A 27,835-nucleotide genomic window follows, 5' to 3' on the forward strand; every position below is an offset into this window, starting at 1 on the left:
GCATTTCTATGCCTTTAGTGAATATCATTGAAATTTCAATTGTGAGTGTGTGAAAAGTTGGCCAAATTGTGTTGAAAATTCCTATTTATGTTCTCGAGTCCATGTTTAAAACTTATACGAAAAAGGAAAGGAATTTCAAATGTGTGGGTGCCAAGACTTGCCCTCAAACATGGAGTTTTTTGTTTTTCAATTTCAAAAAATGCAAGCAAAGTCCTAAAAGCATGAAACATGGCATGTTCTCATTATATGATGACTAGAGTCCACGATAAAAAAAGTTTCACAAAAGTTTTGGCATACACTGCTTAGAAACAAGACCATCTATGAGGAAGCAACGTGGTTTTGAGAGGAAACATGTGAAGTTTGAAGGCGATGCGATTGTTGCTTCATCCACTAACCTTGAATTTTCTTCTACACTCAAGATACACCGTTACATGATTCATGTAAAAATCATGCATCTTTCAGAGCCTGTTTGCTACATTTAAATTATTAGGTGCATTTATAAGCTTTTATTAAATATAAATAAAATTTGAAATACAAGTGCCTGACAAAGTTGGTAAAATTGGGTTGATAAATCATATATGCGTTCTTGCATCTATGATCAAGCATTAGACAAGAACAATAAAGCAATAGAGCCCATGGTAAAAATTTAGAACGTTTTGAAAATTTGTTGTGTACACTGTTTAGAAACCGGATCATCTCTAAGGAAGAGTCGTGATTTTGAGAGGCAACACGTCAGGTTTGACAGCGCTGCGACCGTTGCTTCATGTATTAGCTTTAATAAAATTCTACACTCAAGATACACAATTACATGACATGTCAAAATTTGGTATTTTTGGGACCATTTTCTATATATAAGCCATCAAGTGCATTTCTAGTCATTTAATGGATATAATTCAAATTTAAGCTATAAGTGCAGGAAAAGTTCACAAGGTTGGATTGAAAAAACATAGTTGTGTTCTTCAGTATATATGTGTGCGCCTCATTGTGGCTCCTCGAGCATTTTCCCGAGCAATTAGCGTGCACCCACCAGAGCGAACTAGGAGCACTCAAGGATTTGCACATTGGGTTGGGTGGTGAGCCACGATTGACGGTACCAATGTTGGGGAACGCAGTAATTTCAAAAAAATTCCCACGCACACGCAAGATCTATCATGGTGATGCATAGCAATATGAGGGGAAGAGTGTTGTCCACGTACCCTCGTAGAACATAAGCAGAAGCGTTATGACAACGCGGTTGATGTAGTCATACGTCTTAACGATCCGACCGGTCCTAGTACCGAAAGTACGGCACCTCCGCGATCTGCACACGTTCGGCTCGATGACGTCCCACGAACTCTTGATCCAGCTGAGTGTCGAGGGAGAGCTTCGTCAGCATGATGGCGTGATGACAATGATGATTAAGCTACTGGCGCAGGGCTTCGCCTAAGCACTGCAACGATATGACCGGGGTGGATTATGGTGGAGGGGGGCACCGCACACGGCTAAGAGATCAATGATCAACTTGTGTGTCTATGGGGTGCCCCCTCCCTCGTATATAACGGAGTGGAGGAGGAGGGAGGGCCGGCCCTCTATGGCGCGCCCTGGAGGAATCCTACTCCCACCTGGAGTAGGATTCCCCCCTTCCCTAGTTGGACTAAGAGAGAAGGAAGGGGGAGAGAGGGAGGAAGGAAAGGGAGGGGGCGCCGCCCCCCTTCCTAGTCCAATTCAGACTAGAGGGGGAGGTGGCGCGCGGCCTGCCCTGGCTGCCTCTCTCTCTCTCCCCACTAAAGCCCGTTAGGGCCCATATACTCCTTGGGGGGTTCCGGTAACCCCCGGGTACTCCGGTATATGCCCAAACTCACTCGGAACCATTCCGATGTCAAAACATAGGCTTCCAATATATCGATCTTTATGTCTCGACCATTTCGAGACTCCTCGTCATGCCCGTGATCACATCTGGGACTCCGAACAACCTTCGGTTCATCGAAACACATAAACTCATAATACCGATCGTCACCGAACGTTAAGCGTGCGGACCCTACAGGTTCAAGAACTATGTAGGCATGACCGAGACTCATCTCCGGTCAATAACCAATAGCGGAACCTGGATGCTCATATTGGTTCCTACATATTCTACGAGATCTTCATCGGTCAAACTACACAAGAACATACGTTGTTCCCTTTGTCATCGGTATGTTACTTGCCCATGATTCGATCGTCGGTATCTTAATACCTAGTTAAATCTCGTTACTGACAAGTCTCTTTACTCGTTCCGTAATGTATCATCCCGCAACTAACTCATTAGTCACATTCTTGCAAGGCTTATGGTTTTGTGCATTACCGAGAGGGCCCAGAGATACCTCTCCGATACTCGGAGTGACAAATCCTAATCTCGATCTATGCCAACTCAACAAACACCATCGGAGACACCTGTAGAGCATCTTTATAGTCTCCCAGTTACGTTGTGAAGTTTGATAGCACACTAAGTGTTCCTTCGGTATTCGGGAGTTGCATGATCTCATAGTCATAGGAACATGTATAAGTTATGGAGAAAGAAATAGCAACAAACTAAATGATCATCGTGCTAAGCTAACAGATGGGTCAAGTCAATCACATCATTCTATAATGATGTGATCCCATTAATCAAATGACAATAATGTCTATGGTCAGGAAACATAACCATCATTGATTCAATGAGCTAGTCAAGTAGAGGCATACTAATGACACTCTATTTGTCTATGTATTCACACATGTACTAAGTTTCTGGTTAATAAAATTCTAGCAGAAATAATAAACATTTATCATGATATAAGGAAATATAAATAACAACTTTATTATTGCCTCTAGGGTATATTTCCTTCAGTATCCCACTTGCACTAGAGTCAATAATCTAGATTACATTGTAATGATTCTAACACCCATGGAGTCTTGGTGCTGATCATGTTTTGCTCATGAGAGAGGCTTAGTCAACGGGTCTGCAACATTCAGATCCGTATGTATCTTGCAAATATCTATGTCTCCCTCCTTGACTTGATCGCGGATGAAATTGAAGCGTCTCTTGATGTGCTTGGTTCTCTTGTGAAATCTGGATTCTTTGCCAAGGCAATTGCACTAGTATTGTGACAAAAGATTTTCATTGGACCCGATGCACTAGGTATTACACCTAGATCGGATATGAACTCCTTCATTTACTGCTTTCGAAGCATCCATGTACTCCGCTTCACACGTAGATCCTGCCACGACGCTCTTCTTGGAACTGCACCAACTGACAGCTCCACCATTTAATAAAAATACATATACGGTTTGTGACTTAGAGTCATCCGGATTAGTGTCAAACCTTGCATCGATGTAACCATTTACGACGAGCTCTTTGTCACCACCATAAAAGAGAAACATATCCTTAGTCCTTTTCAGGTATTTTCAGGATGTTCTTGACCGCTGTCCAGTGATCCACTCCTGGATTACTTTGGTACGTCCCTGCTAAACTAATAGCAAGGCACACATCAGGTCTGGTACACAGCATTGCATACATGATAGAACCTATGGCTGAAGCACAGGGAATGACTTTCATTTTCTCTCTATCTTCTGCAGTGGTCAGGCATTGAGTCTGACTCAACTTCAAATCTTGTAACACAGGCAAGAACCATTTCTTTGCTTGATCCATTTTGAACTTCTTCAAAACTTTATCATGGTATGTGCTTTGTGAAAGTCCAATTAAGCGTCTTGATCTATCTCTATAGATCTTGATGCCCAATATATAAGCAGCTTCACAGAGGTCTTTCATTGAAAAATTCTTATTCAAGTATCCTTTTATGCTATTCAGAAATTCAGTATCATTTCCGATCAACAATATGTCATCTACATATAATATCAGAAATGCTACAGAGCTCCCACTCACTTTCTTGTAAATACAGGCTTCTCCAAAAGTCTGTATAAAACCATATGCTTTGATCACACTATCAAAGCGTATATTCCAACTCCGAGAGGCTTGCACCGGTCCATAAATGGATCGCTGGAGCTTGCACACTTTGTTAGCACCTTTTAGATCGATAAAACCTTCTGGTTGCATCATATACAACTCTTCTTTAAGATATCCATTAAGGAACGCAGTTTTGACATCCATTTGCCAAATTTCATAATCATAAAATGCGACAATTGCTAACATGATCCAGACGAACTTAAGCATCGCTACGGGTGAGAAGGTCTCATCGTAGTCAACTCGTTGAACTTTTCGAAAACCTTTTGCAACAAGTCGAGCTTTGTAGACAATAATATAACCACCTGCGCCAGTCTTCTTCTTGAAGATCCATTTATTCTCTATGGCCTGCCGATCATCGGGCAAGTCAACCAAAGTCTGCACTTTGTTCTCATACATGGATCCCATCTCAGATTTCATGGCTTCAAGCCATTTTGCGGAATCTGGGCTCATCATCGCTTCCTCATACTTCGTAGGTTCGTCATGGTCAAGTAACATGACCTCCAGAACAGGATTATCGTACCACTCTGGTGCGGATCTTACTCTGGTTGACCTACTAGGTCCGGTAGTAACTTGATTAGAAGTTTCATGATCATCATCATTAGCTTCCTCACTTACTGGTGTAGGAATCACCGGAACCGATTTCAGTGATGAACTACTTTCCAATAAGGGAGCAGGTACAATTACCTCATCAAGTTCTACTTTCCTCCCACTCACTTCTTTCGAGAGAAACTCCTTCTTTAGAAAGGATCCATTCTTAGCAACGGATATCTTGCCTTCGGATCTATGATAGAAGGTGTACCCAACAGTCTGCTTTGGGTATCCTATGAAGACACATTTCTCCGACTTGGGTTCGAGCCTATCAGGTTGAAGCTTTTTCACATAAACATCGTAGCCCCAAACTTTAAGAAACGACAATTTGGGTTTCTTGCGAAACCACAGCTCATAAGGTGTTGTTTCAATGGATTTAGATGGTGCCCTATTTAACGTGAATGCAGCCGTCTCTAAAGCATAACCCCAAAACAATAGCTGTAAATCAGTAAGAGACATCATAGATTGCACCATATCTAGTAAAGTACGATTACGATGTTCGGACACACCATTACGCTGTGGTGTTCCGGGTGGCTTGAGTTGCGAAACTATTCCGCATTGTTTCAAATGAAGACCAAACTTGTAACTCAAATATTATCCTCCATGATCAGATCATAGAAACTTTATTTTCTTGTTACGATGATTTTCCACTTCAATATGAAATTCGTAGAACTTTTCAAATGTTTCAGACTTATGTTTCATAATTAGATATACCCATATCTGCTCAAATCATTTGTGAAGGTGAGAAAATAACGATATCCGCCGCGAGCATCAATGTTCGTTGGACCACATACATCAGTATGTATGGTTTCCAATAACTTTGTTGCTCGCTCCATTGTTTCGGAGAAAATAGTTTTAGTCATCTTGCCCATGAAGCATGGTTCGCAAGTACCAAGTGATTCATAATCAAGTGATTCCAGAAGTCCATCAGAATGGAGTTTCTTCGTGCGCTTTACACCAACATGACCCAAACGGCAGTGCCACAAATAAGTTGCACTATCATTATCAACACCGCATCTTTTGGCTTTAATACTATGAACATGTGTATCACTATAATCAAGATTTAGTAAAAATAGACCACTCATCAAGGGTTGATACGTCTCCAACGTATCTACTTTTCCAAACACATTTGCCCTTGTTTTGGACTCTAACTTGCATGATTTGAATGGAACTAACCCGGACTGACGCTGTTTTCAGCAGAATTACCATGGTGTTATTTATGTGCAGGAACAAACGTTCTCAGAATGACCTGAAACTTCACGGAGCCACTTTTCAGAAAATAAGAAAAATACGTGCAAAAGATGAAAGCCAGGGGGCCCACCACCTCTCCACAAGGGTGGGAGGCGCGCCCATCTACCTCGTGGGCCCCCTGTTGCCTCTCCGACTCCAACTCCATATATTGTGTTTTGGGGAGAAAAAAATCAGAGAGAAGAAATCATTGTGTTTTACGATACGGAGCCGCTGCCAAGCCCTAAAACCTCTCGGGAGGGCTGATCTGGAGTCCGTTCGGGGCTCCGGAGAGGGGAATCCGTCGCCATCGTCATCATCAACCATCCTCCATCACCAATTTCATGATGCTCACCGCCCTGGGTGAGTAATTCCATTGTAGGCTTGCTGGACGGTGATGGGTTGGATGGGATCTATCATGTAATCAAGTTAGTTTTGTTAGCGTTTGATCCCTAGTGTCCACTATGTTCTGAGATTGATGTTGCTATGACTTTGCTATGCTTAATGCTTGTCACTAGGGCCCGAGTGCCATGATTTCAGATCTGAACCTATTATGTTTTCATCAATATATGAGTGTTCTTGATCCTATCTTGCAAGTATATAGTCACCTATTACGTGTTATGATCCGTTAACCCCGAAGTGACAATAATCGGGATACTTACCAGTGATGACCGTAGTTTGAGGAGTTCATGTCTTCACTATGTGTTAATGCTTTGTTCCGGTACTCAATTAAAAGGAGGCCTTAATATCCCTTAGTTTCCGTAAGGACCCCGCTGCTATGGGAGGGTAGGACAAAAGATGTCATGCAAGTTCTTTTCCATAAGCACGTATGACTATGTTCGGAATACATGCCTCCATTATATCAATGAACTGGAGCTAGGTCTGTGTCACCCTAGGTTATGAATGTTACATGATGAACCGCATCCGGCATAATTCTCCATCACTGATCCATTTCGTACGAGCTTTCCATATATTGTTCTTCGCTTATTTATTTTCCCGTTCCTATTTCTATCATCACTACAAAAGACGAAAAACATTACTTTTACTACTGTTACCTTTTGCTACTGTTACCACTACTATCATATTACTTTGCTACTAAACACTTTGCTGCAGATATTAAGTTTCCAGGTGTGGTTGAATTGACAAATCAGCTGCTAATACTTGAGAGTATTCTCTGGCTCCCCTTGTGTCGAATCAATAAATTTGGGTTGAATACTTTACCCTCGAAAACTGTTGCGATCCCCTATACTTTCGGGTTATCAAGACTATTTCCTGGCACCGTTGCCGAGGATCATAGCTCTATTCTTTGAGTCACTTGGGATATATATCTGCTTATCATTATGAAGAAATTGAGAGATCCAAAAACCAAGATCTATCCCTCAACTACGAGGGGAGGTAAGGAACTGCCATCTAGCTCTGCACTTGATTCGCCTTCTATTATGAGTAAGCTTGTGACACCTAAACCTACTTCTGCTATTCGTTCTGATATGTCGCATGTTATTGATGATGCCACTTCTGCTATGCATGATACTTATAATGAAACTACCTCTATGCCTGATACTACTGTGCCACTTAGTGATTTTCTTGGTGAACAAATTGCTAGGGCTAGAGAGATTGAAAATATTGAATCTGATGATACTGATGAAAGTGATGATGAAGAATCACTTGTTATTCCTAAGGGTTATGTTTTTGATCAAGAAGCTTCTTTCGCTATTTTAGCTTGCAAAAATAGAAATTAACTCAAAAGGTTATTAGCTAAATGGAGTAAGCAATCTCTAAATGCTAGAATGAAACATGGCCCTGCTTTTGCTACTTCACCTATCTGTGTTACTGATAAGGATTATGAATTCTCTGTTGATCCTGATATAATTACTTTGGTTGAATCTGATCCTTTTCATGGTTATGAATCTGAAACTATTGTGGCACATCTTACTAAATTGAATGATATAGCCACCCTATTCACTAAAGATGAGAGAACACGTTACTTTTACATCCTTAAAATATTTCCGTTCTCATTAAAGGGTGATGCTAAGATATGGTTTAATTCTCTTGATCCTGGTTGTGTGCGTAGTCCCCGGGATATGATTTATTACTTCTCTGCTAAATATTTCCCTGCTCATAAGAAACAAGCTGCTTTAAGGGATATATATAATTTTGTGCAAATTGAAGAAGAGAGTCTCCCACAAGCTTGGGGGAGGGTTCTCCAATTACTTAATGCTTTGCCTAATCATCTTCTTAAGAAAAATGAAATACTTGATATCTTTTATAATGGATTAACTGATGCCTCCAGAGATTACCTGGATAGTTGTGCTGGTTCTGTTTTCAGGGAAAGAACACCGGATGAAGCTGAAATTTTATGGAATAATATGTTGACAAATGAAAATAATTGGACACCTCCGGAGCCAATTCTTGAGCCTATTCCTAAACCAACTCCGAAAAAGAGGGGTATTCTATTTCTCAGTCCTAAAGATATGTAAGAGGCAAAGAAATCTATGAAAGAAAAGGTATTAAAGTTGAAGATGTTAAAAATTTACCTCCTATTGAAGAAATACATGGTCTTAATTTACCGCCTGTTGAAGAAACATATAATCTTAATCCATTACCTATTGAAGAAACTCATGGTCTTAATAACCCGACACAGGTAGTAAAGGTAAATTCTCTCTATAGATATGATAAATCTGAAATCCCATTTACTAATTTGCTAGCCCATGCTTAGATGAGTTTCATAAATTTATGGCTAAGCAAGAAGACTTTAATGCTTATTTTGGTAGACAATTGAAATACAATTCAAATATGCTTGAACACTTGGGTGATTATATGGCTAATGTTAAAGGTTACCACTCAAGTAGAACAAGTACTTAAAGCTCAAAATGATTTGCTCAATGAACTAAATAGTAAAGATAATGATAATGCTGTTAGAGTGGCTACTGGAACTGGTAGAATGACTCAGGAACCTTTGTATCCTGAAGGCCACCTAAGAGAATTGAGCAAGATTCTCAAAGAAATAATATAGATGTACGTAGTTCTTCTAAAAAGAAGAAAAAGAAAAATGATAGGACTTTGCATGCTTCTAGCGATCCTATTGTTGAAACACCTGAGAATCCAAATGATATTTCTATTTCTGATGCTGAAACACAATCTGGTAATGAACCTGAAACAAGTGGTAATGTTAATGATAATGTTCATGATAATGCTCAACCTAGTAATGATAATGATATAGAAATTGAACCTGCTGTTGATCTTGATAACCCAGAATCAAAGAATCAACGTTATGATAAGAAAGACTTTGTTGCTAGGAAACATGGTAAAGAAAGAGAGCCTTGGGTTTAGAAACCCATGCCTTTTCCTCCCAAACCATCTAAGAAAAAGGATGATGAGGATTTTGAGCGCTTTGCCAAAATGATTAGACCTATCTTTTTGCGTATGCGATTAACTGATATGCTCAAAACCAATCCTTATGCTAAGTACATGAAAGATATTATTAGAAATAAAAGAAAGATACCGGAAGCTGAAATTTCCACCATGGTTGCTAATTATACTTTTAAGGGTGGAATACCAAAGAAACTTGGAGATCCCAGTGTACCAACTATACCATGCTCCATTAAAAGAAACTATGTTAAAACTGCTTTATGTGATCTTGGAGCCGGTCTTAGTGTTATGCCTCTCTCTTTATATCGTAGACTTGATTTGAATAAGTTGACACCTACTGAAATATCTTTGCAAATGGCTGATAAATCAACTGCTATACCTGTCGGTATTTGTGAGGATGTGCCTGTTGTAGTTGCAAACGTTACTATTTTAACGGACTTTGTTATTCTTGATATTCCCGAGGACGATAGTATGTCTATTATTCTTGGAAGGCCCTTTTTGAATACTGTAGGGGCTGTTATTGATTGCACTAAAGGCAATGTCACTTTTCATATTAATGGCAATGAGCATACAATACACTTTCCGAGGAAACAACCTCAGGTTCATAGTATCAACTCTATTGGAAAAATTCCATTGATTATATTTGGAGGTTTTGAATTTCCTCTTCCTAGTGTCAAGAAGAAATATGATATTATTATTATTGGGGATGTGCATATCCCCATTTAGGTAACATAGTGTTATTCGAAATTTCTCCGGTTCCATGTTATTCGGAATGAGTTTGTTAACAAGACTTGATCAACCTTGTTATTGGATTCCTTTTGACGATCATGAGATGGATGAAACTAGAAGGCACAACCTTTTGTACCCCACTTTTACTTTCTATTATTTATATAAAATAAAATAAAAAAATATTTTCCTGTCTGTTATCTGATTATCCATGCAATATAAAAATACCTCGAAAATAAAAGTTCTCCAAATGCCCTGAAATTTAAATATGATTTTTTCTAGAATATTTGAGAATATTTGGCACTGAGAACACAGCAGGGGGCCAACCACCTGCCCACGAGGGTGGAGGGCGCGCCCTACCCCCTTGGGTGCGCCCCCCTGCCTCGTGGGCCCACGGTGGCCCTCCTGCACTTATCCTTTCACCCATACAATCCTTCCTCCCACAAACACGAATAACCAGCTCAAACCCGAGTCCAAGCTTGTTTTGCTGCCATTTTTGATCTCCTTGCTCAAAGCACCTCTCACAAAACTGTTTGGGGAGATTGTTCCTTGGTATGTGACTCCTCCATTGGTCCAATTAGTTTTTGTTCTAGTGCTTTATTCGTTGCAAATTTTTGCTGCTTAGGTGACCCCGTTCTTGAGCTTGCATGTCAAATTTATATGGTCAAAAGTAGTTTTGATGCATTATATAGGCCCTAGGCACTTGTAGGAGTAGTTGCTATCAATATTATTGAGTTTGGTGTACTTTTATTTTGAAGTTACTAAAAATTTTCAGAATTTTTCAGAGGAAGAAATATGCTTAGGAAAATGTTCCAAGGTGGTTCTTCAAGGAAGCAAGGACCGAGGCTTGCAAAGCGTGATGCTGATGATGAGCCACCAAGAGACGCTCTATGCGTCCTTGTGAATGGCCTTCTGAGAACTTTATGGATCAAGCGGGAATTAAGGAAGAATTCAACGCATATTTGCGTAACACTGATCTTGTGAGCTTCGAGGAAGAGAAGTGCAGCCAGTATCACAACCTCACCAGTACCTTTGTGAGGAGGTTTGAATTTTCAACTTCATGTAATTCTCCAACTGTCCTGTTTGATCTTTATGATAATTCTTACACTATGGACTTAGAGAATTTTACCACCGCATGCAAACTTCCACAATGGGGTAGTATAAGGGATCCTCGCAAATCTGAATTTAGAGATTTTCTTGCTAGCATAACTATGGGGGAATCTAGAGATATTACACAAGCTACCATAGGGAACATTCACTTTCCTGCTATACATTATTTTGCTCTCTTCATAGGTAGATGCATCAATGGTAAAGATGAGGCATGTCACATGTGTGTCCCAGATCTCAGTATTCTTAGGAGTGCTGTGTTAGGAGACCAATCTTATAATTTGGGAGCCATTGTCGCATGTAGGTTGCACCTTAATAGATTTAATGGAGATTTCTTTGGTGGAATTTATGCAACCCGCATCGCTAATTTTCTTGGTGTAGCCATACGCGAAGATGATATTGAATTACCTACTGCTTATCTAGATTTTAATGCTATGGTTCACCACCAGTTTGTCGAGAGGAACGAATCACCTCTCCAGTATCGACTAATCTTCGACAGACATCGTGCTGTCCGTATTACTCTCCCTGCTCCTGCCTTCTTTGATTATCAGGCAAGAGGAAGATATACCATTACTAGAGAGGAGGCAGATGAGTACGAGAGGAGAGCAGAGGCCGCTCGTCGCCACGCTGCAGCTCAGCAGGCAATAGCTGCTGCATCGCAGTACGACCCCAACTACTATTATGGATATCCGCCAGGCCAGCCGTGGCCATAGACCAACTTAGGCCAAAATCCTAAGCTTGGGGGAGTACGTATTTGCCACCGACATTACATTTATGTTCACACACTCATTGCTAGATGTCGGTGCTCATACTTTTTCATTGTATCATCCATGCTAGTTTAATTTCCTTTTTATGCTTTCTTCTTGTGTGTTTAATAAACCTTAAGAAAAACCAAAAAAAATTAGTTGTAACTTTTAATCAGTTTAATTTCCATGCTTGTAGTAGTAATTAAAAAGAAAACCCAAAAATATTTCCTGTTCTTCTTTTGCTTGTTGGGAGCTTTCCCGTGTAAATAGTTTTATTTATTTTCTTTTCTTTGGGGGTCTATAGGAGAAGACCATGATTAAATTGTTGAAGTGGCTCTTATATGCATTATTGTTTATCTGACAAAAGAGCCCATATTGCCTTGTCTTCTCCTGTTTATTGAATGCTTGCAGATTCTAGCTTAGTCCAATGCACGTGCACTATTATTATTATTATTATTATTATTATAATTATTATTATTATTATTATTATTATTCACACTATTCGGTCGTGCAAGTGAAAGGCAATTATGATGATATATGATGGACTGGCTGAGATGAGAAAAGCTGGTATGAACTCGACCTCTTTTGTTTTTGTAAATATGATTAGTTCATCATTCCTGATTCAGCCTATTATGAATAAACATGTTTGCAATGACAACTAGAGATCATAGTTTCTTGTGCCATACTTGATTAGCTATGAGTTATAATGGTTTACCTTGCGTGCCAACATGCTATTGAGATAGTTATGATGTGGTATGATAAGGTGGTATCCTCCTCTGAATGATTTAAGTGACTTGACTTGGCGCATGTTCACGCATGTAGTTGAAACAAAATCAACATAGCCTTCAAGATATTTATGTTCATGGTGGATTATATCCTACTCATGCTTGCATTCGGTGTTGATTAATTTTAATGCATGTTCATGACTGTTGTCGCTCTCTAGCTAGTCGCTTCCCAGTCTTTTGCTAGCCTTCACCTGTACTAAGCGGGAATACTTCTTGTGCATCCAATCCCTTAAACCCCAAAGTTATTCCACATGAGTCCACTATACCTACCTATATACGGTATCTACTTGCCGTTCCAAGTAAATTTGTATGTGACAAACTCTAAACCTTCAAATAAATATCCTATTTTGTATGCTCGAATAGCTCATGTATCAACTAGGGCTGTCTGTATCTTCCATGTTAGGCGGGTTATTCTCAAGAGGAGTGGACTCCGCTCCTCACTCACGAGATAAATGGCTGGTCACCGGGATGCCCAGTCCCATGCTTTCTGCAAACTAAATCAAAAAAAATTCAAACAAAACTCCCCCTGGGACTCTTTTTAGTTGGAGGCACTCGTTGTTTCGAGCAAGCCATGGATTGATGCTTGTGAGTGGAAGGGGGAGTATAAATTTTACCATTCTGTTTGGGAACCGCCTATAATGTGTGTAGCATGGAAGATATTGCCATCTCTTGGTTGTTATGTTGACAATGAAAGTATACCACTCAAAATATTATTCACCTCTGTTTCAAAACCGAGCTATGGCACCTCTACAAATCCCCGCTTCCCTCTAAGAAGGGCCTATCTATTTACTTTTATGCTGAGTCATCATCCTCTTATTAAAAAGCACCAGTTGGAGAGCACCACTGTCATTTGCATTCATTACTATTAATTTACATTGAGTATGACTTGACTGGATCTCTTTTACCATGAATTACAATGTCTAGTCAGTCCTTGGTCTTTAAAGGTGCTCTGCATTTATGTTTTGCGGTCTACGAAAGGGCTAGCGAGATACCATCTTCTTATATATCATATTATGATTGTTTTAAGAAAGTGTTGTCATCCGAGATTTATTATTATTGCTCGCTAGTGGATTATGCTATTGATATGAGTAAACTTGAGACCTATGCGTTATTGTGAATGTGGTTAGTTATAATCTTTGCTGAAAACTTGAATGCTGGCATTATATATTTACAACAACAAGAGCAAACAGAGTTTGTAAAAGTTTTTCTTTATCACTTTCAGTTTGTCAACTGAATTGCTTGAGGACAAGCAAAGGTTTAAGCTTCGAGGAGTTGATACGTCTCCAACGTATCTACTTTTCCAAACACTTTTGCCCTTGTTTTGGACTCTAACTTGCATGATTTGAATGGAACTAACCCGGACCAACGTTGTTTCCAGCAGAATTACCATGGTGTTATTTATGTGCAGGAACAAACGTTCTCGGAATGACCTGAAACGTCATGGAGCCACTTTTCAAAAATAAGAAAAATACCTGCAAAAGATGAAGGCCAAGGGGCCCACCACCTCTCCACGAGGGTGGGGGGCGCGCCTGCCCCCTAGGGCGCGCCCACTTCCTCGTGGGCCCCCTGTTGCCTCTCCGACTCCAACTCCAACTACAACTCCATATATTGTATTTCGGGGAGAAAAAAATTAGAGAGAAGAAATCATCATGTTTTACGATACGGAGCCGCTGCCAAGCCCTAAAACCTCTCGGGAGGGCTGATCTGGAGTCCGTTCGAGGCTCCAGAGAGGGGAATCCGTCGCCATCGTCATCATCAACCATCCTCCATCATCAATTTCATGATGCTCACCGCCCTGCGTGAGTAATTCCATTGTAGGCTTGCTGGACGGTGATGGGTTGGATGGGATCTATCATGTAATCAAGTTAGTTTTGTTAGCGTTTGATCCCTAGTGTCCACTATGTTCTGAGATTGATGTTGCTATGACTTTGCTATGCTTAATGCTTGTCACTAGGGCCCGAGTGCCATTATTTCAGATCTGAACCTATTATGTTTTCATCAATATATGAGTGTTCTTGATCCTATCTTGCAAGTCTATAGTCACCTATTATGTGTTATGATCCGTTAACCCCGAAGTGACAATAATCGGGATACTTACCGGTGATGACCGTAGTTTGAGGAGTTCATGTATTCACTATGTGCTAATGCTTTGTTCCGGTACTGTATTAAAAGGAGGCCTTAATATCCCTTAGTTTCCATAAGGACCCCACTGCCACGGGAGGGTAGGACAAAAGATGTCATGCAAGTTCTTTTCCATAAGTACGTATGACTATGTTCGGAATACATGCCTACATTATATCAATGAACTGGAGCTAATTCTTTGTCACCCTAGGTTATGACTGTTACATGATGAACCGCATCCGACATAATTCTCCATCACTGATCCATTGCCTACGAGCTTTCCATATATTGTTCTTCGCTTATTTATTTTCCCGTTGCTATTGCTATCATCACTACAAAATACCAAAAACATTACTTTTACTACTGTTACCTTTTTCTACCGTTACCAATACTATCATATTACTTTGCTACTAAACACTTTGCTACAGATATTAAGTTTCCAGGTGTGGTTGAATTGACAACTCAGCTGCTAATACTTGAGAGTATTCTTTGGCTCCCCTTGTGTCGAATCAATAAATTTGGGTTGAATACTTTACCCTCGAAAACTGTTGCGATCCCCTATACTTGTGGGTTATCAAGGGTGCATGACCATAAAAGATATTACTCATATAAATAGAACAACCATTATTCTCTGATTTAAATGAATAACCGTCTCGCGTCAAAAAAGATCCTAATATAATGTTCATGCTCAAGGCTGGCACCAAATAACAATTATTTAGGTCTAAAACTAATCCCGAAGGTAGATGTAGAGGTAGGTGCCGACAACGATCACATCAACTTTGGAACCATTTCCCACGCGCATCATCACCTCGTCCTTAGCCAATGTTCGCTTAATCCGTAGCCCATGTTTCGAGTTGCAAATATTAGCAACAGAACCAGTATCAAATACCTAGGCGCTACTGCGAGCATTAGTAAGGTACACATCAATAACATGTATATCAAATATACCTTTCACTTTGCCATCCTTCTTCTCCGTGAAATACTTGGGGCAGTTTCGCTTCCAGTGACCAGTCCCTTTGTAGTAGAAGCACTCAGTCTCAGGCTTAGGTCCAGACTTTGGTTTCTTCACTTGAGCAGCAACTGGCTTGCTGTTCTTCTTGAAGTTCCCCTTCTTCCCTTTACCTTTTTTCTTGAAACTGGTGGTCTTGTTGACCATCAACACTTGATGCTCCTTCTTGATTTCTACCTCCGCAGCCTTTAGCATTGCAAAGAGCTCAGGAATCGTCTTATCCATCCCTTTCATATTATAGTTCATCACGAAGCTCTTGTTGCTTGGTGGCAGTGATTGAAGAACTCTGTCAATGACACTATCATCTGGAAGATTAACTCCCAGCTGAGTCAAGTGGTTGTGGTACCCAGACATTCTGAGTATATGTTCACCGACAGAACTATTCTCCTCCATTTTGCAGCTGTAGAACTTATTGGAGACTTCATATCTCTCAATCTGGGCATTTGCTTGAAATATTAACTTCAACTCCTGGAACATCTCATATGCTCCATGACGTTCAAAATGTCATTGAAGTCCCGGTTCTAAGCCGTAAAGCATGGCACACTGAACTATCGAGTAGTCATCAGCTTTGCTCTGCCAGGTGTTCACAACATCTAGCGTTGCTCCTGCAGTAGGTTTGTCACCTAGCGGTGCTTCCAGGACGTAATTCTTCTGTGCAGCAATGAGGATAATCATCAAGTTACAGACCCATTCCGTGTAGTTTCTACCATCATCTTTCAACTTAGCTTTCTCTAGGAACGCATTAAAATTCAATGGAACAACAGCACGGGCCATCTATCTACAACAACATAGACATGCAAAATACTATCAGGTACTAAGTTCATGATAAATTAAAGTTCAATTAATCATATTACTTAAGAACTCCCACTTAGATAGACATCCCTCTAATTAGCTAAGTGATCACGTGATCCATATCAACTAAACCATGTCCGATCAGCACGTGAGATGGAGTAGTTTTCAATGGTGAACATCACTATGTTGGTCATATATACTATATGATTCACGCTCGACCTTTCGGTCTCAGTGTTCCGAGGCCATATCTGTATATGCTAGGCTCGTTAAGGTTAAGCCGAGTATTCTATGTGTGCAAAGCTGGTTTGCACCCGTTGTTTGTGAACGTAGAGCTTATCACACCCGATCATCACGTGGTGTCTCGGCACGACGAACTGTAGCAACGGTGCATACTCAGGGAGAACACTTATGCATTGAAATTTAGTGAGAGATCATCTTATAATGCTACCACTGAACTAAGCAAAATAAGATGCATAAATGATAAACATCACATGCAATCAATATAAGTGATATGATATGGCCATCATCATCTTGTGCCTTTGATCTCCATCTCCAAAGCACCATCATGATCACCATCATCACTGGCTTGACACCTTGATCTCCATCGAAGCATCGTTGTCGTCTCGCCAACTATTGCTTCTACGACTATTGCTACCGCTTAGTGATAAAGTAAAGCAATTACATGGCGATTGCATTTCATACAATAAAGCGACAACCATATGGCTCCTGCCAGTTGCCGATAACTGTGTTACAAAACATGATTATATCATACAATAAAATTTAGAATCATTTCTTGACCATATCACATCACAACATGCCCTGCAAAAACAAGTTAGACGTCCTCTACTTTGTTGTTGCAAGTTTTACGTGGGTGCTACAGGCTGAGCAAGAACTGTTCTTACCTACGCATCAAAAACCACAACGTGCTATAGTGATTGCTTTTTGATCTTCAGAAAGAACCATGTTCATTGAATTTGATTCAAACAAAGTTGGAGAAACTGACACCCACCAGCTACCTGTGTGCGAAGCATGTCGGTAGAACCAGTCTCGCGTAAGCGTACGCGTAATGTCGGTCTGAGCCGCTTCATCCAACAATACCGCTGAATTAAGAATCAACTAGTGATGGCAAGCAAGATGTATATACCCACGCCCACAACTCCTTTGTGTTCTACTCGTGCATATAACATCTACGTATAGACCTGGCTCGGATGCCATTGTTGGGGAACACAGTAATTTGAAAAAAAATCCTACGCACACGCAAGATCTATCATGGTGATGCATAGCAACAAGAGGGGAAGAGTGTTGTCAACTTACCCTCATAGACCGTAAGCGGAAGCGTTATGACAACACGGTTGATGTAGTCGTACGTCTTCACGATCCGACCGGTCCTAGTACCGAAAGTACGGCACCTCCGCGATCTGCACACGTTCGGCTCGGTGACGTCCCACAAACTCTTGATCCAGCTGAGTGTCGAGGGAGAGCTTCGTCAGCACGATGGCGTGATGACAATGATGATTAAGCTACTGGTGCAGGGCTTTGCCTAAGCACTGCAACGATATGACCGGGGTGGATTATGGTGGAGGGGGGCACCGCACACGGCTAAGAGATCAATGATCAACTTGTGTGTCTATGGGGTGCCCCCTCCCTCGTATATAACGGAGTGGAGGAGGAGGGAGGGCCGGCCCTCTATGGCGCGCCCTGGAGGAATCCTACTCTCACCTAGAGTAGGATTCCCCCCTTCCCTAGTTGGACTAAGAGAGAAGGAAGGGGGAGAGAGGGAGGAAGGAAAGGGAGGGGGCGCCGCCCCCCTTCCTAGTCCAATTCAGACTAGAGGGGGAGGTGGCGCGCGGCCTGCCCTGGCTGCCTCTCTCTCTCCACTAATGCCCATTAGGGCCCATATACTCCTCGGGGGGTTCCGGTAACCTCCCGGTACTCCGGTATATGCCCGAACTCACTCGGAACCATTCCGATGTCCAAACATAGGCTTCAACTATATCGATCTTTATGTCTTGACCATTTCGAGACTCCTCGTCATGCCCGTGATCACATCCAGGACTCCGAAAAACCTTTGGTTCATCAAAACACATAAAGTCATAATACCGATCGTCACTGAACGTTAAGCGTGCGGACCCTACGGGTTCAAGAACTATGTAGACATGACCGAGACTCATCTTCAGTCAATAACCAATAGAGGAACCTGGATGCTCATATTGGTTCCATCATATTCTACGAAGATCTTCATCGGTTAAACCGCACAACAACATACATTGTTCCCTTTGTCATCAGTATGTTACTTACCCAAGATTCAACCGTCGGTATATCAATACCTAGTTCAATCTCGTTACCGGCAAGTCTCTTTACTCGTTTCGTAATGCATCATACTGCAACTAACTCATTAGTCACATTGCTTGCAAGGCTTATAGTGATGTGCATTACCGAGAGGGCCCAGAGATACCTCTTCGGTACTAGGAGTGACAAATCCTAATCTCGATCTATGCCAAACAAACACCATCGGAGACACCTGCAGAGCATCTTTATAGTCACCCATTTATGTTGTGACGTTTGATAGCTGCTACCTATTGAGCATGCGTTGGTTTTCCCTTCAAGAGGAAAGGGTGATGGAGCAAAGCAACGTAAGTATTTCCCTCAGTTTTTGAGAACCAAGTTATCAATCCAGTAGGAGACCACGCGCGAGTCACCTTGTACCTACACAAACAAATAAGAACCTCGCAACCAATGCAATAAAGGGGTTGTCAATACCTTCACGGCCACATGCAAGAGTGAGATCTGATACAGATAATGATAATAAGATAAATATTTTTGGTATTTTTATATATAGATTGAAAGTAAAGATTGCAAAACAAATAGATTGGAAACTTATATGATAGAGAATAGACCCGGGGCCACAGGTTTCACTAGTGGCTTCTCTCAAGATAGCATAAGTATTATGGTGGGTGAATAAATTGCTATCGAGCAATTGATAGAAAAGCGAATAATTATGAGAATATCTTGGTATGATCATGTATATAGGCATCACGTCCGTGACAAGTAGACTGACTCTTGCCTGCAATTACTACTATTACTCCACACATCGACCGCTATCCAGCATGCATCTAGAGTATTAAGTTCATAAGAATAGAGTAACGCTTTAAGCAAGATGACATGATGTAGAGGGATAAACTGATGCAATATGATATAAAACCCATCTTTTTATCCTCGATGGCAACAATACAATACGTGTCATTTCCCTTTCTGTCACTGGGATCAAGCACCACAAGATTGAACCCAAAGCTAAGCACTTCTCCCATTGCAAGAAAGATCAATCTAGTAGGCCAAACGAAACTGATAATTCGAAGAGACTTGTAAAGATAACCAATCATACATAAAAGAATTCAGAGAAGATTCAAATATTGTTCATAGATAATCTTGATCATAAACCCACAATTCATCGGATTTCGACAAGCACACCGCAAAAAGAGATACATCGAATATATCTCCAAGAGAATCGAGGAGAACTTTGTGTTGAGATCCAAAGAGAGAGAGAGAAGAAGCCATCTAGCTAATAACTATGGACCCAAAGGTCTGAGGTAAACTACTCGCACATCATCAGAGGGGCCATGGAGTTGATGTAGAGGCCCTCCGTGATCAATACCCCTCCGGCGGAGCTCCGGAAAAGGCCCCAAGATGGGATCTCTTGGGTACAGAAGGTTGCGGCGGTGGAAATATGGTTTCGTGGTCCTCCTGCATGTTTTTGGGGTACGTAGGTATATATAGGAGGAAGAAGTAGGTCGGTGGAGCCACGAGGGGCCCACGAGGGGGGAGGGTGCGCCCAGGGGGGTAGGCGCGCCCCCTGCCTCGTGGCCTCCTCGTTGATTGCTTGACGTCCATTCCAATTCCTCTGGATCATGTTTGTTCCAAAAATAACGCTCCCGAAGATTTCATTCCGTTTGGACTCTGTTTGATATTCTTTTTCTGCAAAACACTGAAATAGGCAAAAAACAACAATTTGGGTTGGGCCTCCGATTAATAGATTAGTCCCAAAAATAATATAAAAGTGTAAAATAAAGCCCATTAACATCCAAAACAGATTATATAATAGTATCTAGCAAACAAAAATTATAGATTCGTTGGAGACGTATCAAGCATCCCCAAGCTTAATTCCTGCTCGTCCTCGAGTAGATAAATGATAAAAACAGAATTTTTGATGTGGAATGCTTCCTAACATATTTTTCAATGTATTTTTTCTTTATTGTGGAATGAATGTTCAGATCCGAAAGATTCAAGATAAAAGTTTAATATTGACATAAAAATAATAATACTTCAAGCATAGTAACTAAGCAATCATGTCTTCTCAAAATAACATGGCCAAAGAAAGTTATCCCTACAAAATCATATAGTCTGGCTATGCTCTATCTTCATGAGACAAAATATTAAATAATGCACAAGCCCAATGAGAAGCCACGCAATTGTTTCATACTTTTGATGTTCTCAAACTTTTTTAACTTTCACGCAATACATGAGCGTGAGCCATGGACATAACACTATGGGTGGAATGGAATGGTGGTTGTGGAGAAGACAAAAAGGAGAAGATAGTATTAGATCAACTAGGCATATCAACGGGCTATGGAGATGCCCATCAATAGATATCACTGTGAGTGAGTAGAGATTGCCATGCAACGGATGCACTAGAGCTATAAGTGTATGAAAGCTCAAAAGAAACTAAGTGGGTGTGCATCCAACTTGCTTGCTCACGAAGACCTAGGGCAATTTGAGGAAGCCCATCATTGGAATATACAAGCCAAGTTCTATAATGTAAAATTCCCACTAGTTTATGAAAGTGACAACATAGAAGACTCTCTATCATGAAGATCATGGTGCTACTTTGAAGCACAAGTGTGGAAAAAGGACAGTAACATTTTCCCTTCTCTCTTTTTCTCTCATTTTTTTATTTGGGCCTTCTTTCTTTTCTTTCTTCTTTTGGCCTCTTTTTTTTCTTTTTTTTTCTTCCGGGGTCTCATCCCGACTTGTGGGGGAATCATAGTCTCCATCATCCTTTCCTCACTAGGACAATGTTCTAATAACGATGATCGTCGCACTTCTTTTTTACTTACAACTCAAGAATTACAACTCAATACTTAGAACAAAATATGACTCTATGTGAATGCCTCCAGCGGTGTACCGGGATATGCAATGAATCAAGAGTGACATGTATGAAAAATTATGAAAGGTGGCTTTGCCACAAATACAATGTCAACTACATGATCATGCATGGCAATATGACAATGATGAAGCGTGTCATAACAAACGGAACGGTGGAAAGTTGCATGGCAATATATCTTGGAATGGCTATGGGAATGCCATAATAGGTAGGTATGGTGGCTGTTTTGAGGAAGGTATATGGTGGGTGTATGATACCGGCAAAAAGTGCGCGGTAAAAGAGAGGCTAGCAAATGTGGAAGGGTGACGGTGCGTATAATCCATGGACTCAACATTAGTCATAAAGAACTCACATACTTATTGCAAAAATCTATTAGTTATTGAAACAAAGTACTACGCGCTTGCTCCTAGGGGGATAGATTGGTTGGAAAAGACCATCGCTCGTCCCCGACCGCCACTCATAAGGAAGGCAATCAATAAATAAATCATGCTTCGACTTCATCACATAACGGTTCACCATACGTGCATGCTATGGGAATCACAAACTTCAACACAAGTATTTATCAAAATCACAACTACTAATATCACCATCTCCATATCTCAAAACAATTATCAAGTATCGAACTTCTCATAGTATTCAATGCACTTATATGAAAGTTTTTATTATTCCTAAAAGCAAATTACCATGCTGTTCTAAAGTACTCTCAAAATAATACAAGTGAAGCATGAGAGATCAATAATTTCTATAAAATAAAACCACCACCGTGCTCTAAAATATATAAGTGAAGCACTAAAGAAAAAACTATATAGCTCAAAAGATATAAGTGAAGCACATAGAGTATTCTAATAAATTTTGATTCATGTGTGTCTCTCCCAAAAGGTGTGTACATCAAGGATGATTGTGGTAAACTAACAAGCAAAGACTCAAATCATACAAGACGCTCCTAGTAAAGTTACCGATGAATGAAGACAAAATAGGGGATGCCTTCCGGGGCATCCCCAAGCTTAGGCTCTTGCCACTCGTTGTTCCATAATCCATCAAATCTTTAACCAAAACTTGAAAACTTCACAACACAAAACTTAACAAGAAAATCTCGTGAGCTCCGTTAGCGAAAGAAAACAAAACACCACTTCAAGGTACTGTAATGAACTCATTCTTTATTTATATTTGTGTTAAACCTACTGTATTCCAACTTTTCTATGGTTTATAAACTCCATTACTAACCATAGATTCATCAAAATAAGCAAACAACACACGAAAAACAGAATCTGTTAAAAATAGAACAGTCTTTAGTAATCTGTAAACGCAAACTTCTGGAACCCCAAAAATTCTAAAATAAATTTCTGGACGTGGGGAATTTATCTATTAATCATCTTAAATAATAATTAACTAAATATCACTCTCCAATAAAAAATGGCAGCAATTCTCGTGAGCGCTAAAGTTTCTGTTTTTTACAGCAAGATCAAAAAGACTTTCCCCAAGTCTTCCCAACGGTTCTACTTGGCAGAAACACTAATTAAACACAACTAAAACTGAGGCTAGATAAATTATTTATTACTAAACAGGAACAAAAAGCAAGGAATAAAAATAAAATTGGGTTGCCTCCCAACAAGCGCTATCGTTTAACGCCCCTAGCTAGGCATAAAAGCAAGGATAGATGTAGGTATTGCCATCTTTGGTAGGCAATCCATAGGTGGATCTAATAATTGATTCATATGGTAATTTAATTTTATTTCTAGGGAAGTGTTCCATGCCTTTCCTTAATGGAAATTGGAATCTAATATTCCCTTCCTCCATATCAATAATTGCACCAATCGTTCTAAGGAAAGGTCTACCAAGAATAATAGGACATGAAGGATTGCAATATATATCGAGAACAATGAAATCTATGGGCACATAATTCCTATTTGCAACAATAAGAACATCATTAATCTTTCCCATAGGTTTCTTAATAGTGGAATCCGCAAGGTGCAAGTTAAAAGAACAATCATCAAATTCACGGAGACCTAGCAAATCACACAAAGTTTTTGGGATCGTGGAAACACTAGCACCCAAATCACACAAAACATAGCATTCATGATCTTTAATTTTAATTTTGATTGTAGGCTCCCACTCATCATGAAGTTTTCTAGGGATAGAAACTTCCAACTCAAGTTTTTCTTCATAAGATTGCATCAAAGCATCAACAATATGTTTAGTAAAAGCTTTATTTTGACTATTAGCATGAGGAGAATTTAGCACGGATTGCAACAAGGAAATACAATCTACCAAAGAGCCATTATCATAATTAAATTCCTTGAAATCCAAGATAGTGGGTCCATTGATATTTAAAGTTTTAACCTCTTCAATCCCAGTTTTACCAATTTTTGCGTCAAGGTCTAAATACCCCGAATTATTGGGACGCCTTCTAACTAAAGTTGACTCATCTCCATCTCATCATTATCAAGATTCTTATTGCAAAACAAAGATTTAATAGGGGACACATCAATCACTTTTAGATCTTCATCATTATTATCCAACTCTTCTGGTTTAGCGGCCATCTTATTAACTAAAGTGGCCTACTTATCAGAAATTTGGGCAATTATTTTTTCAAGATGAGCAAACTGAGATTTCAAACCATAAAATTCCTTAGACATATCATCGAGCTCTTTATTCATGAAACCGATAAAACATTTTTGTTCTTTAAGCTCGTTTCTAAAGAAATTATTATGCTCAAACTACAAGGACATAAAACTTCTAACATTGTTTTCGATTTCTTCCAACCTTCTAAGGTGAGGATCATGTAACGCCCCGAGACCGATGTGCCAGGTGTCCTCCAGTTATTCGCTGTTGTTGCCATGTCATTTGCTTGCGTGTTGCATCTTGTCATGTCATCATGTGCATTGCATCATCATGTTTTAAAACCTGCATCCGCCCGGGTTCCCCAGTTCCGTCCGTTGTCCGTTCTGAGCCCAGACACACTTGCACGCGCCCGCGGCATGTCCGAAATAGTGTTTTTTATCAGTGGCCAGAAAATGTCCTCGGATTGGGTTAAAGTTGGCGTGCGTTCTTATTACAGTGTAGATAGACCGCCTGTCAAGTTTCATCGCATTCCGAGTTCGTTTGATAGCCCAACCGTTAAACTATAGCTGCATTATAGCCGGTCAAAACGTCGGACGTTTTCGGTCTCCGGAAACAGTTGCCGGGCGGCACTCCTCTCCTCTCATCTCAGCCCAACCTCTCTTCACAACCCACCTGCAGCCCACCTAAACCCCCCTCCGTTCTGGTCCGTCAGATCACGATCGGAGGCTCCGAAACACTCCAAAAACCCCCCTAAACCAAACCCTAGCCATCCCTGCATATATATGGACAACCCCTTCCAAATATGGCAGCCTAACCCTTCCCCTACCTCCCTGCCGCCTCCCTCCTCAAATTCCATGCCACCAGCCTCCTTCCCCCTCCAAATCCGGCGCCAGCCACCTCACCAGCGCCACTTGGCAGCGTCCCAGTGGCTGCGCCGCCACCCAGCCACCGGATCGGCCAACCGAGCGCCGCCACTTGTCGTCCCTGCCTCCAGCCTCCTCTCTCCAGACGCAGGCCCGCCAAGCCCGCGGGAAGCCCGCCAGCGCCCATCTGGGCCCGGATCGCTCCGCCGCTGCTCGTACATCGCTACAGCCCTCGTTCCGAACGTCTCCTGCATCGGCTCGCTACCACCGCCTCGCCTTGCCTCGTTGGCGACCCCATCTCCGCGCTGCCGAACTCCGGCGACCAGGAGCCGCCACCGGTGACCCCAGGCCGCCTTCCCTGCTCTCCTCTCTCTTTGTTGCTCCCTCTCTGTCTCCCTGCTCTCTCATGGTCTCTCTCTCTATGCCCTTCGCAGGTCGACGCCGCCAGCCATCTCCGCCCGGATCCGGAACCCCCATCGCCGGAGCTGCCCGTTCCTCACCTCCCCTGCAGTGCTCCGCCCCCCTTCGCGCCGGATCTCACGCCGCTACGAGCCCCGCGACCATGGCCGCACCCCTGGTTCGTCTCGCTGCGGGTGCACGCACGCGTTGACCTCGGCTGCTCCAGCATGGTCCAGCCTCTGGCCAAGGCCCAGCTGCTCCTCTTCTGCACCGCGCCAAGGCCCATCTCCCTTGGCCCATGGTGAGACGCCCCCCCAGCAGCGTCCCTTTTGTTTTTTTCCAGTTGGCCCAGACTTGCACCAGTTTCAGCCCGTGGATGTTTTTTTCCAGTCTCTGTGAATTTAGCTAATTTCCAGGGAATTGCAGTTTTACAGAAAACCCCCCTAGTTTCATGCATTTAATAATTCACAACCGTGCATCGGATCTAAATAAATTATATATGAAACTTGCTTAGAATTTTGTTTAGATTCATAATATCCAACTTTCATCTATGGTTGAAATGTTTAAAATGTTGTTTGATTAAATTTGCTCCTATGCCATGTTAAAATGCTTTAATTCATAACTAATTAACCGTAGCTCCAAATTTAATAAACTTTATATGTAAATGGGGTGGAAAAATTCCTAGTTTATCATGGTGACCTTAGTTTGCATGTTTAACAACTTTAAAATTGTGTTTAGGGCGGAACAGTACCATAACCAAAAACATGCATATGAGGAGTTTCCGGAATTGTTGGTCGTTGTTTCCGGCCTCATTTAAACTTGACTAGATGGGTAGTTTTCATTTGCTTCACCCTCTTGCCATGTTTAACAACATTTAATATTGTTGAGTACCTAACCGGGAGAGAACTAAATAATTGATGTGGTGTTTCGTCAATATGCAACCCGTTGCATATTGAGCTCCATTTAATTTGTAGTTTTGTTTGTGCACTTTGCCATGCCATGCATATTTAAACCGGACATGCATCATACTCGATTGTGCATCATGCCATGTTGATGTGTTGGTTGTTTACTATGTTGTTTGCTTCTTTCCGGTGTTGCTTCTTTGGGTTGGTTCCGATAACATCGTGTTGTGAGGATTCGTTCGACTACGTCCGTTTGTCTTCTTCATGGACTCATTCTTCTTCCTTGCGGGATTTCAGGCAAGATGACCATACCCTCGAAATCACTTCTATCTTTGCTTGCTAGTTGCTCACTCTTTTGCTATGCCTATGCTGCGATACCTACCACTTGCTTATCATGCCTCCCATATTGTTGAACCAAGCCTCTAACCCACCTTTTCCTAGCAAACCGTTGATTGGCTTTGTTACCGCTTTGCTCAGCTCCTCTTATAGCGTTGTTAGTTGCAGGTGAAGATTGAAGTTTGTTCCTTGTCGGAACATGGAGATGTTGTTCCTTGTTGGAACATGTTTACTTGTTGGGATATCACAATATATCTTATCTAATTAATGCATCTATACACTTGGTAAAGTGTGGAAGGCTCGGCCTTATGCCTGGTGTTTTGTTCCACTCTTGCCGCCCTAGTTTCCGTCATATCTGTGTTATGTTCCCGGATTTTGCGTTCCTTACGCGGTTGGGTAATAATGGGAACCCCCTGACAGTTCGCCTTGAATAAAACTCTTCCAGCAATGCCCAACATTGGTTTTACCATTTGCCACCTAGCCTTTTCTTTCCCTTGGGTTCTGCATACTCAAGGGTCATCATTATTTTAACCCCCCCGGGCCAGTGCTCCTTTGAGTGTTGGTCCGAACTAGAGTCCTGTGCTGCGCCCCCTCGGGGAAACTCGAGGTTTGGTTTTAGTTGTACGGAGCACTCATCTGAGTGTGCCCTGAGAACGAGATATGTGAAGCTCCTATCAGGATTTGTCGGCACATTCGGGCGGTGTTGCTGGATTTGGTTTAACTTGTCGAAGTGTCTTGTAGAACCGGGATACCGAGTCTGATCGGAACGTCTCGGGAGGAGGTCTATTCCTTCGTTGACCGTGAGAGCTTGTGATGGGCTAAGTTGGGACACCCCTGCAGGGATTTGAACTTTCGAAAGCCGTGCCCGCAGTTATGGGAAGATGGGAATTTGTTAATGTCTGGTTGTAGAAAACCTGAAGTTGACCTTAATTAAAAATGCATCAACCGCGTGTGTAACCGTGATGGTCTCTTTCCCGCGGATTCCGGGAAGTGAACACGGTGTTGGAGCTATGCTTGGCGTAGGTTGCTATAGGATCACTTCTTGATCATAGTTTTCTCAATCGTGCTTTTCCTTCTCTTCTTGCTCTCTTTTGTGTATGTTTAGCCACCATATATGCTAGTCGCTTGCTGCAGCTCCACCTCATACCTTTACCTTACCCATAAGCTTAAATAGTCTTGATCGCGAG

This window comes from Triticum urartu, chromosome 1A, assembly GCF_056163025.1.
Source record: "Triticum urartu cultivar PI428250 chromosome 1A, HENAU_Tu73, whole genome shotgun sequence".
Lineage (NCBI taxonomy): Eukaryota > Viridiplantae > Streptophyta > Magnoliopsida > Poales > Poaceae > Triticum > Triticum urartu.